The 16,555-nt window shown below is 42.3% G+C and overlaps 1 protein-coding gene across 4 annotated transcripts in view; it reads right to left on the bottom strand.

Moving 5' to 3' along the window:
- Positions 1-16,555, bottom strand: part of LARGE1 (LARGE xylosyl- and glucuronyltransferase 1) — a 362,997-nt gene that overhangs the window by 148,531 nt on the left and 197,911 nt on the right. The gene's annotated exons all lie outside the window — the stretch shown is intronic.

Here is a 16,555-nt window from a genome sequence, read left to right as displayed (position 1 = left end):
GTACATATGCTTGTATTTGTATTTTGTTTGTAACCAACACCAAGTGGTTTTGGAGCTGGTAAAGGAGTGATGAATTGTGGTAAACGAATAAAATTATTAGGAAAACTATTTCAAACACAGTGCTAGATTAAACTACTGCATCAAAAGCATGTTTAACCATGCTGAGATCATATCTGAAAAACAAGATGGCTAAAACACCATGCCAACAGACATCCTGTCTCCTCCACTGCTCCCACTGTTGCAAAATGTTAAGAAAATAAGCCTGATGTACACCACAACACCTCAGAATAAAATGAGCCCCCATTTGCAAATCTGCAGGCTCCTCTCTGTTAATTCAGGACAGCTGCTATTTCAGTGTGAGTCACATACATATGGAGCTGTCATGTTTTTTCTTCCACAAAGATGCTTGAGTCTGGTTTTGTACACTCTAGATCAACATTCACAATAGCTCTCCCAAAGCTGAAACCTGTGCTGCGCCAGCTCAGAGAACTATAGCAATCATTTTTTAAAATGATTACTCTCCCCCCCCCCCAAAGATAGCTGACAGGAGAGAATCCCTGTGGATTTTTCCACGTGAATACTGATTACCCTCTAGTTCTAAATGAAGTATCTAAATGAGCATGAGAAGCAGGAAGCACACAGCCCTAGTAATCTGCTGACATTCTGCACTTATTAAGGAAAGCACCTGCCTAAGTCCCACTGGATTCAATGGAACTTAAAACACACGCTTACGTGCCCTTCTCAAGAGGGATGCTTTCCTGAATCAGGATGTTTAAGCAGGGCTGTAAATGCTACTTTTTTTTTGAGGTGCTTGGTTGGGGGCGAGCTATGAGGGGTCCCAGAGCAGCCTCTGACTGGCTTTCCAGTAAGAGAGGAAAGAGGGGACATGAAGCAGTAGGTGAGAGCAAGCTCTCTAGTCAATGGGGGGGAGGAGAGACTCAGCAGAGGACCAGAAAAAGCTCCTCCCCCTTTTGAAACATTCCTACTTCTACTGCTGTGAAGGCCAAGGGAGGACTGAGAAAAGCCTCCTAGTTGAAAAGCTCCCAACAGGCCCTGATACAGGTGGCTGGGAGCAGAATAAATTGGGGACACTACCCCAGCCTGACTACCAGAGGAATGGGGGCACTGACCAAGGGGCGGGGACAAAGAAAATAAGGGCAGGCCCCAGTTAGAGAGGGTTACCGTGTTATTGTGGATTAGGATAGAGGTCCCAAGTAAGAAAGGAAAAAAGGGCAGGTTGTAGGGTGGAGATGCACTGGGAAATTGTCTAGAAGCATGGGAACCGATTTAAAATCTGTTTGAAGGCCCATCCAAATATCAATATACTCCTGATTGTAAGTGTTTAAAACTTCCCAGTGCTAAGGGTCATTAATTCTTCTGGATCCCTCTTACATATTAAGAGCGTGCTTCAACTGTGATCTCACTACACTAGCTTCTCACCTCTCCCCTTTGGTATATCACTATCTATATTAAAAAAACAGGGCAGTTTTCACATAGCAAGGTAAAACATGAAAAGGCAGACTTCATAAATAAATCCTAACACTAGTGTTGGGTTCAATGTAAGCATCCTAGGGAAAGGAAATTGAACTAGGATTTTAAGAACAAGAAGAGAATTACTGTACAAGCTAACATTCAAGAACACAGAGGAATGTCAAACCAAAATTACGTTGAGCTGTACAGATTTCTCTTATTCTCTAATTCATGTCTTGAGCATTGGAGACGTAGCTTCAGCAGCCAAACCTGCAGTCTGTTCTGTTATTTATTACTGGATAAGGAGGGGGATACAACTATGCCTACAAGCTAAGCACTCACCTCTTCAGCCAACTGACCAGATAAGCCTGTGATGTCGATTCCTCTCCAAGCAATGCCTCTGCCCAAATACCATAGCCAATTGCTATTTCCCTTGAGAGAACTTCTAGAATATGCAGTCTGACTGCTAGAATCTTGTGTATCCTTTGAGTTTCCTTGGCAACCAGAGTGTAGCCCATATAGCAGTCTCTGACACATGTCCATTAAACTTCACACAGTAAACTACAATTTTTTTACATGTTATTTAATGTAAATTCTTCCCTACGTCACTTACAAAGGGGCTATGCTAGAGTATCTATGGCAATACAAAGAGCTTCCCTCTGTAGTGTTATAACGCTTGAAAAGTGTTGTCCAATTGAGAGCGTTCAATGCTTACTCAGCCCTCAACACTTTATACTAGAAAAATGAAGCCTTCAGTCTTTATTTATTTTCTCAGTGTATGCCGTGAATAAGGCTAGGAGTCTGTCATGGATTCTGTGATTTTAGGTGACCTCCGCAACTTCAGCCCCGGGCGTTGGGGCTCGGGCTTCAACAAATCCATGAATTATTGTTTATTGCCCACGTCTTGTCCGTGACTTTTAATATAAGTACCCGTGACAAAATCTTAGCCTTAACCATAAGCCAAGAGCATTTCTAGGTGCATGAACAATACAATTTTAAATATCTCTCAGTAAATAAAAAGCTAAAACATTTCTCAGCCCCCCAAAAAGGCAGGGGGGAAGCTCTCAACTTTCTTCCTCAGAAAAAGATTGAGTATAAAGAGTTTGCAACAGGCCAGAATGTCAAAGTCAGGCTCTGTCAGGCTGCAGTGGAAAGCAAATTCTAGAACTCTCCACTGAAAATGCTGCCCTGCCCTAGCAGTACCATGCCTAAGGACTGTCAGCTCAAGTATCACAGATAATCTCAACTGCCAGATTGGGATGCAAGGAAGGAACTGATCCCCGCTCAGGACACACTGATCAAGGTTTTCAGAAATGGGAGTGTGAATTGAAGCTCCTGAATCCATTTGTAGGCACCTAGTCAGTAAATGGCCTGAATTTCAAAAGTGCTGAGTGTCCAGCAGCTCCCACTGACTTCAACAGATGTGCAACATTTATGAAATTCAGGCTACTTACTTAGGGGCTTGCACATGGATTTAAGAGCCTAACTTTACATACTAATTTTTGAAAATCTTGGTCACTGAACACAAGACTTATAGGGTTTTATAAGTCAAAAAAACTACACCTCTACCTCGATATAACGCTGTCCTCGGGAGCCAAAAAATCTTACTGTGTTATAGGTGAAACCGTGTTATATTGAACTTGCTTTGATCCACCGTAGTGCACAGTGCCCCCCGGAGCACTGCTTTACCACGTTATATCTGAATTCGTGTTATATCGGGTCGCATTATATCGAGATAGCGGTGTATCATGAATTGCACCCAGAAATGAACTGCACTGCACTCTATGGAGCAGAGGTGCTGCTCAAAGCTACAAGTGCCACTAAGTAAACAAACAGCCACATTCTTTGCTAGCTGAAGTCTTCATGAGTATCCCATGAAGAGCAACTCAATCTACATATGAATTAGGAAATACTACTGGAAATTCTGATGTGAGTCAAACTATTACAATAGTGTAGTTTCATTAAACAAAACTACATTAGCTTGACATGACAGATATTTTGCTAGAGAAAATAGATAATTGTCTCCACACCTGTTTTGATTACACTATTGATAGCTTTGTTGCTGCTGTGCATAGAAATATATATATTTACCAGTTGGGGCTCTGGCAGCTAACCTGTATTTAGCATAGGGCTGTTAGAGCTGTGGTTATCAAACAGCTACTAAATTGGAGGAAAATACTGTTTGGTTTTTAGTGACCATCAATTTACTCAGCGGGGTCAGAAAACAACCTGAAATAGCAACACAAAGCTTAAAATGAAAGGGGGGGGCAACAACAAAATCTAATTGTTAACCCTGGATGAGGACATTTCTTTATATAATTAACAGAGAAAGCTGGGCCATTTTCCTAATCACAGTGTTTTTAAAGTCACATAGGGAGAAGCAGTTCTTTCTGCAGGGAATTTTTCCCATGCCCCTTCTCAGACCCATGAAAACATACCTTGTACTCATGGTACTAATACAGATCAAGGCTGTCTCCACAACAGTCTCTCCTTCCCTACCACAACATCCCTCTGAGAGGGGATTTTTTGTGGGGGTGGTGGAGGGCTGATCTCACTCCTGCTACAAAACTCCTATTTGCTCCAAGGGGGACAGGAATTAAGATCAAGACCTTTGTCAAGACTGGGTTAATTTAGTATTTGTTAATAGACAAGGTTTGGGGTGGGAAGGTGAGAATTCGGTATGAGTGAAATTCATTCCTGTCTGGCACATATTTTATTGGTGTTTTTAAAAGTAAGTTTAAAAATATGTAAAAAACCAGGAAAAGAAAAACCCACTGAGAGATCAATTCTGTGTGAGTGAAGGGCAAAGAATGAAAAATATGATTATTGCCAATAATAATTTCACCAGGACAAGTGCCAGTATGACTCTCTTTGCAAGTCACCTCTGAAAATGCAGTGTCTTTGCTTAGTCCTTGTAGTATATTCAGCAAACATTAGCAAAAGGTCATGTTTCAATTTTAAATCCTATAACTTTAACCTTGAATCTGTTTTTTCACCCTGGATGATTCACAGGCAGCGATTATATTGATATTCCCCCCCCCCCCCATAACAGGTCCTTACTATTTATATGAATGGTTGTCAAGGAAACCAGGTGCCGAGGAAAGCTGTATAACTTGTCTAGATTTAGAATTTCTCATGCATGAGAGCACAATACAAAAACAGAAAAATAAATGACCCTGAAAAACAACCTCAGGAATACCTGGGCTTTCTGCAATTTTATTATTTTATAATTACTTTATTTTATTTATGTTGGATTTTTTGTTATGACTCAGCATAAAGTTTGGTGACCTTAACAGAATTCTGACTTATCTCCTGCTTTGAGAACAGATAATATCTCCCATACACATATGCAACAAATCTGGATACAACTAGTGATAGGCAAAACATTGAGATAAAAGTGGATGATTGTCTGAACCTTGGGGATGGGTAATGTAGATCAACTGCAGATACCATACAGCAAGATACAACTGGAAAGGAAGCTTCAGTATTAAATAACCACCAGCACCATGCAGTAAAGAAGAATAAATAACTGCAAATTAATTTTCATCTATTTGCAACATAAGGTAGCCTTACTGAAGTCTGGTTTTCCTTCATCTTCTCCAAATCTTTCCCCAGTACACACAAATCAGGTAAGTGAGGAGGAAAACTTGACTTAAGAATGCCTTTTCAGCACTGGCTTCTTTAGTAACAATATAAAGCAGAACCGTCAACAGTGGGCCATGGGAAAGCATGTACCCAATGTGCTTTAAATGTGCATAAAAATGCATATGGTCACCTTAAAATAAAACAGAGTTTTTCCTCTTTCCCCATCTGCAGTGGGCAGATAGCAGGCCCCACAGCATCTTCAGAGGGTCAGTAACAATGCTCTAATCTCTCTCATGTCATCTACAGGAGCCATCTCCCCCCTCTCAGGTCTCCATCCTGATTTCCTCCAGAAGGTTTCCACTTCTACTTCCTAATTTCCTCCCTCCAAACCTAAAAGTACCTAGCTGGTTCTCTCCCCTTCCACCTCTCTCTCACTTGCTTTCTTTCTGTCCCTCCCCCACCCCCGGAGGTTCTTTTCATCTCCCTCAGGATCTCTCGCTTTGTCCAAAGCCTAAGTAACCCCTTTGTTCTTCCCCAGTTCTCAGTGGGAGATCACTAATGCCCACATTTGGGGAGATGGAAAGGAGCAGCTAGCTACCTTTATTTGTTGCTGCACTAATACTTCCTGACCGCTCAGTCCCAACATGTTGAGACAGTAAGGTGGAGAAGGAGGAGGTAGGAGTTGTAGAGAGTGTCCCGAGAGGCCGGAGAGAGCAGTGTGATTTGCCAACCTCCCTCTCCTCGTTGTCCAGAAATATCTGAGCATGCAGTTGTATTTTTAAAGAAGCCTTATTGAGAGCACAAGAACAAACCATCCCGATGTTCAGAAAGAATAGCAAATATGGCAGGCAACCAGCTTGGCTTAACAGAAAAACCTTCAGTGAGCTTAAACACAAAAAGGAAGCTTACAAGAAGTGGAAATTGAACAGATGACTAGGGAGGAGTATAAAAATATTGCTCGAGCATGCAGGGGTGTAATCAGGAAGGCCAAAGCACAATTGAAGTTGCAGCTAGTAAGGGATGTGAAGGGTAATAAGAAGGGTTTCTATAGGTATGTTAGCAACAAGAAGGTGGTCAGGGAAAGTGTGGGACCCTTACTGAATGGGGGAGGCAACCTAGTGACAGATGATGTGGAACAAGCTGAAGTACTCAATGCCTTTTTTGCCTTGATCTTCACAGATAAGGTCAGCTCCCAGACTGCTACACTGGGCAGCACAGTATGGGGAGGAGGTGAGCAACCCTCAGTGGTGAAAGAACAGGTTAAGGACTATTTAGAAAAGCTGGACATGCACAAGTCCATGGAGCCCGATGCAATGCACCCGAGGGTGCTGAGGGCGTTGGCTGATGTGATTGAAGAGCCATTGGCCATTATCTTTGAAAACTCATGGCAATCGGGGGATGTCCCGGACGAATGGAAAAAGGCAAATATAGTGCCCATCTTTAAAAAAGGGAAGAAGGAGAATCCGAGGAATTACAGACCGGTCAGCCTCACCTCAGTCCCTGGAAAAATCATGAAGCAGGTCCTCAAGGAATCCATTTTGAAGCACTTGGAGAAGTGGAAGATGATCAGGAACAGTCAACATGGATTCATCAAGGGCAAGTCATGCCTGACCAATCTGATTACCTTCTATGATGAGATAACTGGCTCTATGGATACAGGGAAAGCGGTGGACGTGATATACTTTGATTTTAGCAAAGCTTTTGATATGGTCTCCTACAATATTCTTGCCAGCAAGTTAAAGAAGTATGGATTGGATGAATGGAGTATAAGGTGGATAGAAAGCTGGCTAGATCGTTGGGCTCAACAGGTAGTGATCAACGGCTCGATGTCTAGTTGGCAGCCGGTATCAAGCGGAGTGCCCAGAGGTCGGTCCTGGGGCCGGTTTTGTTCAACATCTTCATTAATGATCTGGATGATGGGATGGACTGCACCCTCAGCAAGTTTGTGGATGACACTAAGTTGGGGGAAGAGGTAGATACGCTGGAGGGTAGAGATAGGATCCAGAGTGACCTAGACAAATTAGAGGATTGGGCTAAAAGAAATCTGATGAGATTCAACAAGGACAAGTGCAGAGTCCTGCACTTAGGAAGGAAGAATACCATGCACTGCTATAGGCTGGGGACCGACTGCTAAGCGGCAGTTCTGCAGAAAAGGACCTGGGGATTACAGTGGAAAAGAAGCTGGATATGAGTCAACAGTGTGCCCTTGTTGCCAGGAAGGCTAATGGCATATTGGGCTGCATTAGTAGGAGCATTGCCAGCAGATCAAGGGAAGTGATTATTCCCCTCTATTTGGCACTGGTGAGGCCATATCTGGAGTATTGTGGCCAGTTTTGGTCCGCCCACTACAGAAAGGATGTGGACAAATTGGAGAGAGTCCAGCGGAGGGCAGCGAAAATGATTACGGGGCTGTGGCACATGACTTATGAGGAGACGCTGAGGGAACTGGGCTTATTTAGTCTGCAGAATAGAAGAGTGAAGGGGGGATTTTATAGCAGCCTGCAACTATCTGAAGGGGGGTTCCAAAGAGGATGGAGCTCGGCTGTTCTCAGTGGTGGCAGATGACAGAACAAGGAGCAATGGTCTCAAGTTGCAGTGGGGGAGGTCTAGATTGGATATTAGGAAAAACTATTTCACTAGGAGGGTGATGAAGCACTGGAATGGGTTAGCTAGGGAGGTGGTGGAATGTCCATCCTCGGAGGTTTTTAAGGCCCGGCTTGACAAAGCCCTGGCTGGGATGATTTAGTTGGGGTGGACCTGCTTTGAGCAGGGGGTTGGACTAGATGACCTCTTGAGATCTCTTCCAACCCTAATCTTCTATGATTCTATGACTCCCAAAGCAGGCTGGAGATAAAGGGTGCAAACCACCTTTTTTTCTGGCAGTCAACCAGGAAAAGCAGAGACATGGGAGAAGGGTTAGATAAAAGGCCAGAAAACTCGAGCATCTCACCAAAAGCTGGAGGTAAGACAGCTGGCTAAAGTTTGTCCAGGCATCAAACACAATCCACGGCTGCCCTCTCCCTTCATCTCCATGCAAAGAAAAGACAGCTCAATTGCTCAACTGCATACGATAACTGATAGTGAACGAAAACAAGCAGTTTGTACTAATCCATCAGGGAGAATTCAAATCCATGAAAATATTATAATTGTAGGCTGTTTAAGGTTTTTAAGTACGCAAATATGTGCTCATTAGCTGCAGCCATCAGAGGTTCTGGCAAGCTTCCAAGCAATTCTTGAGGTCACAGTGTGGAGCCATCCAATTTATATTTTGCATGATGTCAAGATATAAACAGGTATGTCACCAGGGTCCACTGACCAGAATAAAGCAAAATATGCTTTCCTCTATAATTGCACATTATTTATTATGCAAGGTCAAGAATACAATCAATCAGTCATGTATCCACATTATAGTTGAAGTGGGAGCTTCTGCTTTAGTAGATTTTTGGGCAAAAGTCTCATGAGCCTATATTAGGGTGTTAGAAGTGGGTAAAATAGCCTTACCTGAAATTAGTGGTGTTAGCCAAGAGATGCCTGTCATAGAAGTGACCATCTAAAATAATAGTGAGCATGTATTTTTTCCCTTTTAAGATGGGAGACTCTAATGTGTGTCTCATATAGGACAGAATCTAGTGGGATGCAACTGGTAAGAGGTGCAGAAGAAACTGCTCTAAGGGAGAAGGTGCTCATATGGAGCTAATGGCAGACTGATGACACCACGATAACTCTGATGGAGTGATCAAATAGATAATCTGTCTTTATCTGTAATTTTTGTATTCAGAAGGTAATTATCACAGATTTCTACCCACCCCCGCCTCTTTACTTTTAGGTTTTTGCTCCCAGAACATGACTAGAGGGACTTCAAAAGCTCAAAATTCAGGATCAGTAACAGTCTCAACAGCAGGTGGCACACACTTGCCTGCTGGTGAGGAATAAACGACTTATCCCGTTAGGAACCACCAGTTCTTTTATTTTTAGCAAAAGCGAAGTATTAGCAGAAAAATAAATCATTCCGATCCCTGCAGGGATAGAAGACAGGTGAGTGGGGAATCTATTACATTGAAACTACTTCTTTAAGAGCTCAAGAATTACAGGAAGGATTTTTATTTTTTTCCAACAGTAACTATGATAATAGATGCTCATTCTTGGAAACTAAAAGCTCCAGGAATGCAGTCTGGGGAAAAAACACACTAATAATGAATAAAACTTATTATAGTTATGAGCAAGCAACACCAACAATAACCCAAAGAGGCACTGAATGTAATGGTACAGAAATGTATTATTTTTTTGTTTTCAATAGAAAGAGACAAGATCTCTCACAAACAATACAGAACTAACTAGAGAAACATTCTGAAAAAAATAAATACATAATGGGGGTGAGAGAGTAGAGCTCCTCCAAACCAAGAAACAACAAGCTGGATCCTAATTACGACAATTCACAGCAGTTGAGGATCAGGCCCAGATTCTGTAATAATGGCAGGACAAATATAACTTCAGATTGCAACAAAGTCCCAGGAGTGATGTTTTGATAGCGCATTTAAAGGAAAACTCCAAGTATCTGCCTGCAAATATCCTGGATAGTAACTGATCTGGGGCTGGCTAGGATCATTGGCATGACTCTGAATACATGTACCTTAGCGTAGTATTGTATTTTATCCTTACCTAAGGAATAACAAAGGAGAAATGCAGTCAGATAGACATCAAGATATAGTTCTTAAAGAGTCAGTTAAAACAATAAAACTGGATAGATATTCTAATGGCTTTTACCTTCTCTAGACAGAAGCTAAGGGGTCAATTCAGTTGTGGAAAACAGTTGCATGAGAAAAGGCACAAGCACGTGAGAAGATTAACAACAAATTATAATACACTATGTTGAAATTTCATCACCAGCTTTGGAGGAGTGAGTCCTATGCACTGTCCTTGTGACACTTACTGTAGATGGAACAACCACTTGAGTTTGAAGCCTGTTTACTGTGAAAACTGATGTCACTGCCACTAGTAATAAAACTTCACCTTAGGAACTCAAGCTCCCTGATATCAAGAGGCTCAAAAGAAAGCTTTGTTATCATGGCAAAGACTATATTTGTGGGGTGGCCCTTAAGTAATAGACTTCTCATGAACTTCAGCACTAAAGCAAGAACACAAACCCAAAGTTAGGAGGACTGTCTGTAACCCACACTGACATGGATATTGAAGATGTGGAAAGACTGAATTTGGTCCATCACACACAGATGCACTGTCAGAGATATGTTGCGGCTTGTAACCACTGAGACCCTAAATGCTCTGGGAAGGTGTCTCATTAGTAGGCAGGTAGGTCATGGGTAAAATTAGCAGCATTTCATCATGTGACTGAATGCTCGTAGCATGATCCTTCCTGATACAGTCTGTCTCTTTATTATCCTCTCCGTACAATGCAAAGTATCTTGGACTCTTGAAGGGAAAAGGAAACATCCATGCCTGCAGTGCTTCTATATATTGCAGTTGTTCGTCAGAAACAAGCTAGGACCAAGCACTTTAGGATGCTTTCTAACAACTTCAGGACCCTGGTAGTGGTTTAGGCTTTTACTTGGATTCCTTCCAGTCTGCCATCTTAGCTCAGCCTATCAGGTGGACATGGCAATATATTCACTCCAGTTCTTTGTAAATCCACTAAATAAATATATGGAGATATACCTATCTAATAGAACTGGAAGGGACCCCACAAGGTCATTGAGTCCCGCCCCCTGCCTTCACTAGCAGGAGCAAATACTGATTTTGCCCCAGATCCCTAAGTGGCCCCCTCAAGGATTGAATTCATAACCCTGGGTTTAGCAGGCCAATGCTCAAACCACTGAGCTATCCCTGGTATCAGTCCCCAAAAGAAATACCTTGAACTGTGAAATGCCATCCCACTATCACTAATGTGACAGGGAGGTATCCCTTAGACACATGGAACAGTCTACATGATCCAGAAAGCATAGCTAATATTTCTCTTTCCAGCTCCTCACCCATTAGTGGCAAGAAAAGAACCGATGGCTGAAAAAGGGCTGACCTTTATCTCTTATCAGCAGTTATAGGAGGTACACACCATTCACTGAAGAGCTCCACATTTCAAACTATATTACAGGTGTTCCCTCTGAGTCGTGCACTAGGAGAATAAATCCAAGAACAGGGATCTACTATAATACTTACATTTGAGAAAAAAATGTGTTCAATACAGCAGATCCCTGATTCAGAAGCAATAAGCTCCCGTAGAATGCAGTTGCAGTACTGGAAAGCACCACATATGTAGCAGTCATTTCTGAGCACTTTCTCTTTTACAGCATGTGGGTTTGGATCATTTTCATAAAACTGGATTATTTTTTCTGGAAAAATCTCATGTGCAGTCATTTGTCTTTTCTCATCCCCCGGTAAAGTTCTTGGCTTGAGATGCTGCGTGTCTTGGTACCATAACAGCAAAACTGAAGTATGGAATACCAAAGAGGAGTCTATGCTGTTGAACTGTCAGAAAAGAGTATGGTGCACATGTGTGTGTAGTGCACACGTGGTGGTGATGGGGAAGCTTGGTTCATTATTTATTCAGTCTATGCATGAAAGAAAGGAGAATGGCAAGAGTAGCTTACCAGTGAGGGTGCAATGGGGGCACTGATTTCCCTTTGGTTCCATAACAGAAGGAGCCCCAAAGGGTGCTCACAATTTCTACAGTGGTAAGGTACAAAAACGAACAAAAGATCTCAAGCAGGTGCCAGTAGGGTACATTAATTGGCATATTGGGCTGGGCACAAGCCCTTACTTTTGAAACTCTGGTTCAAATTCTGACTTGGAACACTGGTGACAATTAGTTTGGGAGTCTCTTAATTCACTTCTGTGAATAGCCCAAAAACTCTATATCACAACACAGCACAGTTAGCAGTCTTTGCTCAGGCCAGGCCCCAGGCAGGAGTATTAGGCGTTGTTGCAGGTCAGCACTGGGGTATACTGGCAGAACTCTGTGAGGAAATGCTGCACTCAACATCTCAAATTGACTCATAACATTTAAAAAAAACAAGGTTCCATGACACAAAGCTCTGTTGTAGCAGTTTGTCTTGCTTTTCTGGTGGTCTGCTCCCCTTCCAGAGACAAGATTACAGGGAAAGCTGCTCGTAGTGCACTCACCCACTTCTAGCAACAGGATTGTAGGCACATGGGTATTTCTGGAAGTCTTCTCCAGCAGCAGCAAAAGCGATTCATGCGACTGACATTCCAGTCATTTCTGGTCTGTCTTGCTGGATTCCCCCTTGTTTCATTGCAAGTCTTGTATTGAACAGAAGAAATCTCAAGACCCACATTCAATGTGCTTTTATCTTAGTTTTTTTACCAAAATTCAGGGTCTAAATCATGATGGAAAACATTTGAATTTTTAATTCATTATTTTGCATGGACTGGTTTGTACCACAAAGAAATTGGGACGACAGAGGAAGTAGCACTTAGGCTACTGAGTATGTATGAATAGATCTTCTGGGAGCATAACAAAGGCTCTGTTGTGCTACAGATTTTGAATTACCATCCATTTTTTAGTGGACACAGATTCCCTCCCAACTAGTTTGCTGGGAAGAGACATGGCCTTCAAAAACTAGTTTGCTTAAACCCAATCTGTAGCAATGAAAGACAAAGGAAGGAAAACAGTACAGGAAGTTTAACATGATAGGAATGTATTAACCATAAACATTTTTCATAACCTGAATTTCCTGATTAAGGGTGTCTAACGTTAAAAATTTGTAACAAACAACTCCAGATTAGTGTGGGACAGAAATAAATCCAGATCTAAAATAATGTAAGGCTAGTGGTAGGCATCCATTTCCATAGTTTCTCTTACACCGATTCTATTTTCATGGGTCTGAGATCTCTGTTTTGTTTTGCTTTTTCTTTATCATCCCTTAAAAGGAAAAGGCTCAGGGGAAGGAGGAATAGATGTATAATAGAGAACCATATACACAGCTGTGCCACATTACAAAGTCAAATCGCTGCGCTCCAGATTTAAAAAGGAGTGTTTGAAGTATTCACAGTAGCAGGATGAAACCAGATTTGTGGGATTGTTAGGAGTAGAAAATCTGGATAATCAGTGGTCTTTGCTTTCTTTTTTTATCCCCTTCTTCTTGCAGCGTAGGCCTGCAAGCTTCTCTAAAACCTTAACAGAGATGTCATCTAGTCAACAGCCTGAGTTTCACTCCCTTCCTCTGGGACACTACTTGCTGTAACTCTAAGGAAAATAATATACATTTTAGAATCTGCCAAATGTTCTAAGTCCCAAATTCTACTTTTTTAAAGTATATAATCTGGTAGGGAGTGTCCTCTGAATCCCAAACAGCTGTTTGAAAACAACATTGCACTGCTGAGAAATTCATCTCAAAAGACAATATTTATATAGGACCTAGGCAAAACAACCCCCTTCTGTTGGCTCAGCAGAAGCAGTCAAGAACCAAAGACTATTCTCAGGACTTTGTGAAAAGGCTTGTGGAAGCATCATGGATGAAGTAAACAAAAACTCCTAACTCCTGCTCTATTAGGAATAATGTGTGTATGTCCCTGTTTACCAAATGGAGAAAGGGCAAAGACAGAAAAATTTCATTTCTGAGCTGCTAACATGGTGCTACAAAACACAGCGAATAAAAGGAAAAATATAAAAAAGATACTTAACAGCATCTTAAAGCTGGCTGTAAAACTTCAGCAATTGGGACTCACATAGGAACTGAATGATTTCAATGGAACAGTAGAGGGTCATTAAAAGCAAACATAATACACACTCTATCGTGCATATGCCATTTCTGATAATGGTACAACTGGTAGCAAATTATTCCACAACCCGCATATGCTTTCCTAATACTGACCAAGGTAATAAGGTTCCCACAAGTACGGTGAAAAACAAACTCAAACAAGTCATGCCAAATTCACTACTGAGATTACCTCAGAAACATCAGAGTAGCCTTTTATTGCCCCCTCCAGAAAAGGCCAATTTGTTGAAACCAAATGTTCTGCAGAAATGTTTCGGTTTCAACAAACTTCTGTGGAAACGCAAGGCAGGGTTCCATCGGAAACCTGGCGGGCTGCTGGGGAGCTCACAGTGCCAGGGCACACAGCTTCCAGTCAGCACTGCCATGCTGACTACCTCAGAGTAAGCCTGGCAGCCCGGCGCTAGCAGGGGGTTCACAATCTAGGCTCCTTGCTCGGCAGCAGGGTACCTGGAAGCCCAAGCTCAGGATGGTGCTCTCAGGGCTTCCTTACTCCCTGCTCTAGAGCCAGGACTCTCAGGGCTTTCAGGCTCCCTGCTTTTTGCAGGGGAACCCCCTAACTTTGAGGGGCAGCCTGAGGAGTCTTCTAGTGCTGGGAAGCATCTGACTGCTCCATTTCATGTAGGAAAAAATCAAACGGAAATGTTTTGATTTTTCTGAAACAAAAACGTTTTGGAATTTCTGTTCCATAGAATATTCTTAGTTTCAACCTGCTCTTCCTCAGAAACATGCTGGTACATCCTACTGCAAACTTGGCTGAAACTTGCAGGAGAATCTGGATATGATTCAGCATTATACGTGCCATGGGTTGTACCCACCCCTTAAAACTCCACTGATATCAATGACTCTTTGCAGTCACGGGGTCTGGTTCTGTGCTGTCACATTCACCCATGTTGAGTATTATTATTTCATAGTCTGTGCCTAGGCTCCCTGAGTCCTAGAGTCTATGAATCTATGAATCTAACTAGCTCAGAACAGACCCAAAGGATAATGAGGAAAGGACTAGCAGATCAATCTTGCCCAATTGAGACGCTGAACAAGTACTGTTTATGCCCTACCATCTACTATCGGGGACATATAATATACCTACATACAAACCACAACATCCTTTTCTGCAATGAATGTTCACAGCACTAAAGAAGGTATCTAGCTACCTAAGTTGATATCTGCCTGTTGCTTCATGTGGAAAAGATGTTAAAATAATGAAAACAGCAATGAACAAAGTTTTGCTCAAGGATCATCTTTCACGTTTACCATCTCTTTCCACAACATTTTGTTCTCAAGATCCTAGCAAGTGGAGTGCTTTGATTTTACCTTAATTAGTTCAGCAATTTGCTAAAATTTGTTTTTCCCTTTCTACAGAGTCTTGATCAAGTTTAGCAACGAGTAGATTGATATGCTATACAAATTACTGCCACCATCTACAAATCCTAAATTTTGAATAGCGAGATCTACCTGCACAGCTGAAAAACATGCAGCCCTGAAACTCAATGTTGAACCTCTGTGATCTAATTAAAACTCTGTAATTCTGCTATGGAAAGATGATTACTTTATGTTTGGAATAAGTGATTTTATTTATTTTTTTACACTGACAGAGCCTTCCTCATAATTATTCCTTTTGAAAGGCAGTCCAGACAAAGCAGCAAATTATTTCTAAAAAATTATCAATACACCTCAGAATGTGTGCTGTTATGGTGTCTCCACTGCTTAATTTGTAATGAAATAGGTGCCGGGGCACAAGCAATTAGGTGCTGGAGCTCAAACACATTTTTTACTTTCATAACTGATGAGGCAAGCCCAGAGGTGCCAGGGCTATAGACTGCCAAGCCTAGAGGTGCTGGGGTTCAGCCCTGGCACAAATTAAGCACTGGATGTCTCAGACTATTACTATGACTTTTGTCGTGCATGTTTTTAGTCAATTTCATGGCAGAGATACAGGGAAAAATCTCAGTCACTGAAAGGTTACATCCCAAGGTGAGGTGGGAGAGGAGGAGGGGGAGGAGGAGGAACAAACCCACTCTGCATTCACCCTGTAACAGTGTCCCACAGGGCTGAGCCTGGCTCCCCATTCTGGGTGTTGTGACTTTGGGTGGTAGGTTGCAACACCAATCAAGTTTGGCCCGTACACCCTTCCATCTCCATCTAAGGAGGGGCAGACATGTCAAATCTACATTGTGCTGTGACCACATGGACCAGGTCGTAACACCTGGAGCGGAGAGCCAGACCCACAGGAGCTGCTGCTGCAGTGGGAGGTCTCAAACATTATTAAAATTCACGATTACCATGAACACTGTGACCTCCATGCCAAAATCATAGCTGAAGGCCTTGTCTACACTTACCGGGGGATCGATGCGTGGTGATCGATGCATCGGTGTTCGATTTAGCGGGTCTAGTGAAGACCCGCTAAATCAACTGCAGATTGCTCTCTCGTTGACTCCTGTACTCCACCTGAACGAGAAGCGCAAGGGAAGTCGACGGGAGAGTGTCTCCTGTCGACATAGCGTAGCGTGGACCCCGCAGTAAGTAGATCTAAGTATGTTGACTTCAGCGACGTTATTCATGTAGCTGAAGTTGCGTAAATTAGATCGATCTCCCCCCCGGAGTGTAGACAAGGCCTTACTAATATACATGCCTCAGGAGTGCTAGGAGGCTGAGTGCTTACAGTACGAGAGGCTTAAGATTCCATCTGTTCTGCAAGAAAGCTGTGTTGCTTTTACAGGGAAGAAATTTTATTCAATGTAATTCATCTTGAAGAA

This window comes from Chrysemys picta, chromosome 1, assembly GCF_011386835.1.
Source record: "Chrysemys picta bellii isolate R12L10 chromosome 1, ASM1138683v2, whole genome shotgun sequence".
Lineage (NCBI taxonomy): Eukaryota > Metazoa > Chordata > Testudines > Emydidae > Chrysemys > Chrysemys picta.
This window is presented reverse-complemented; position numbering and strand designations above follow the sequence as displayed.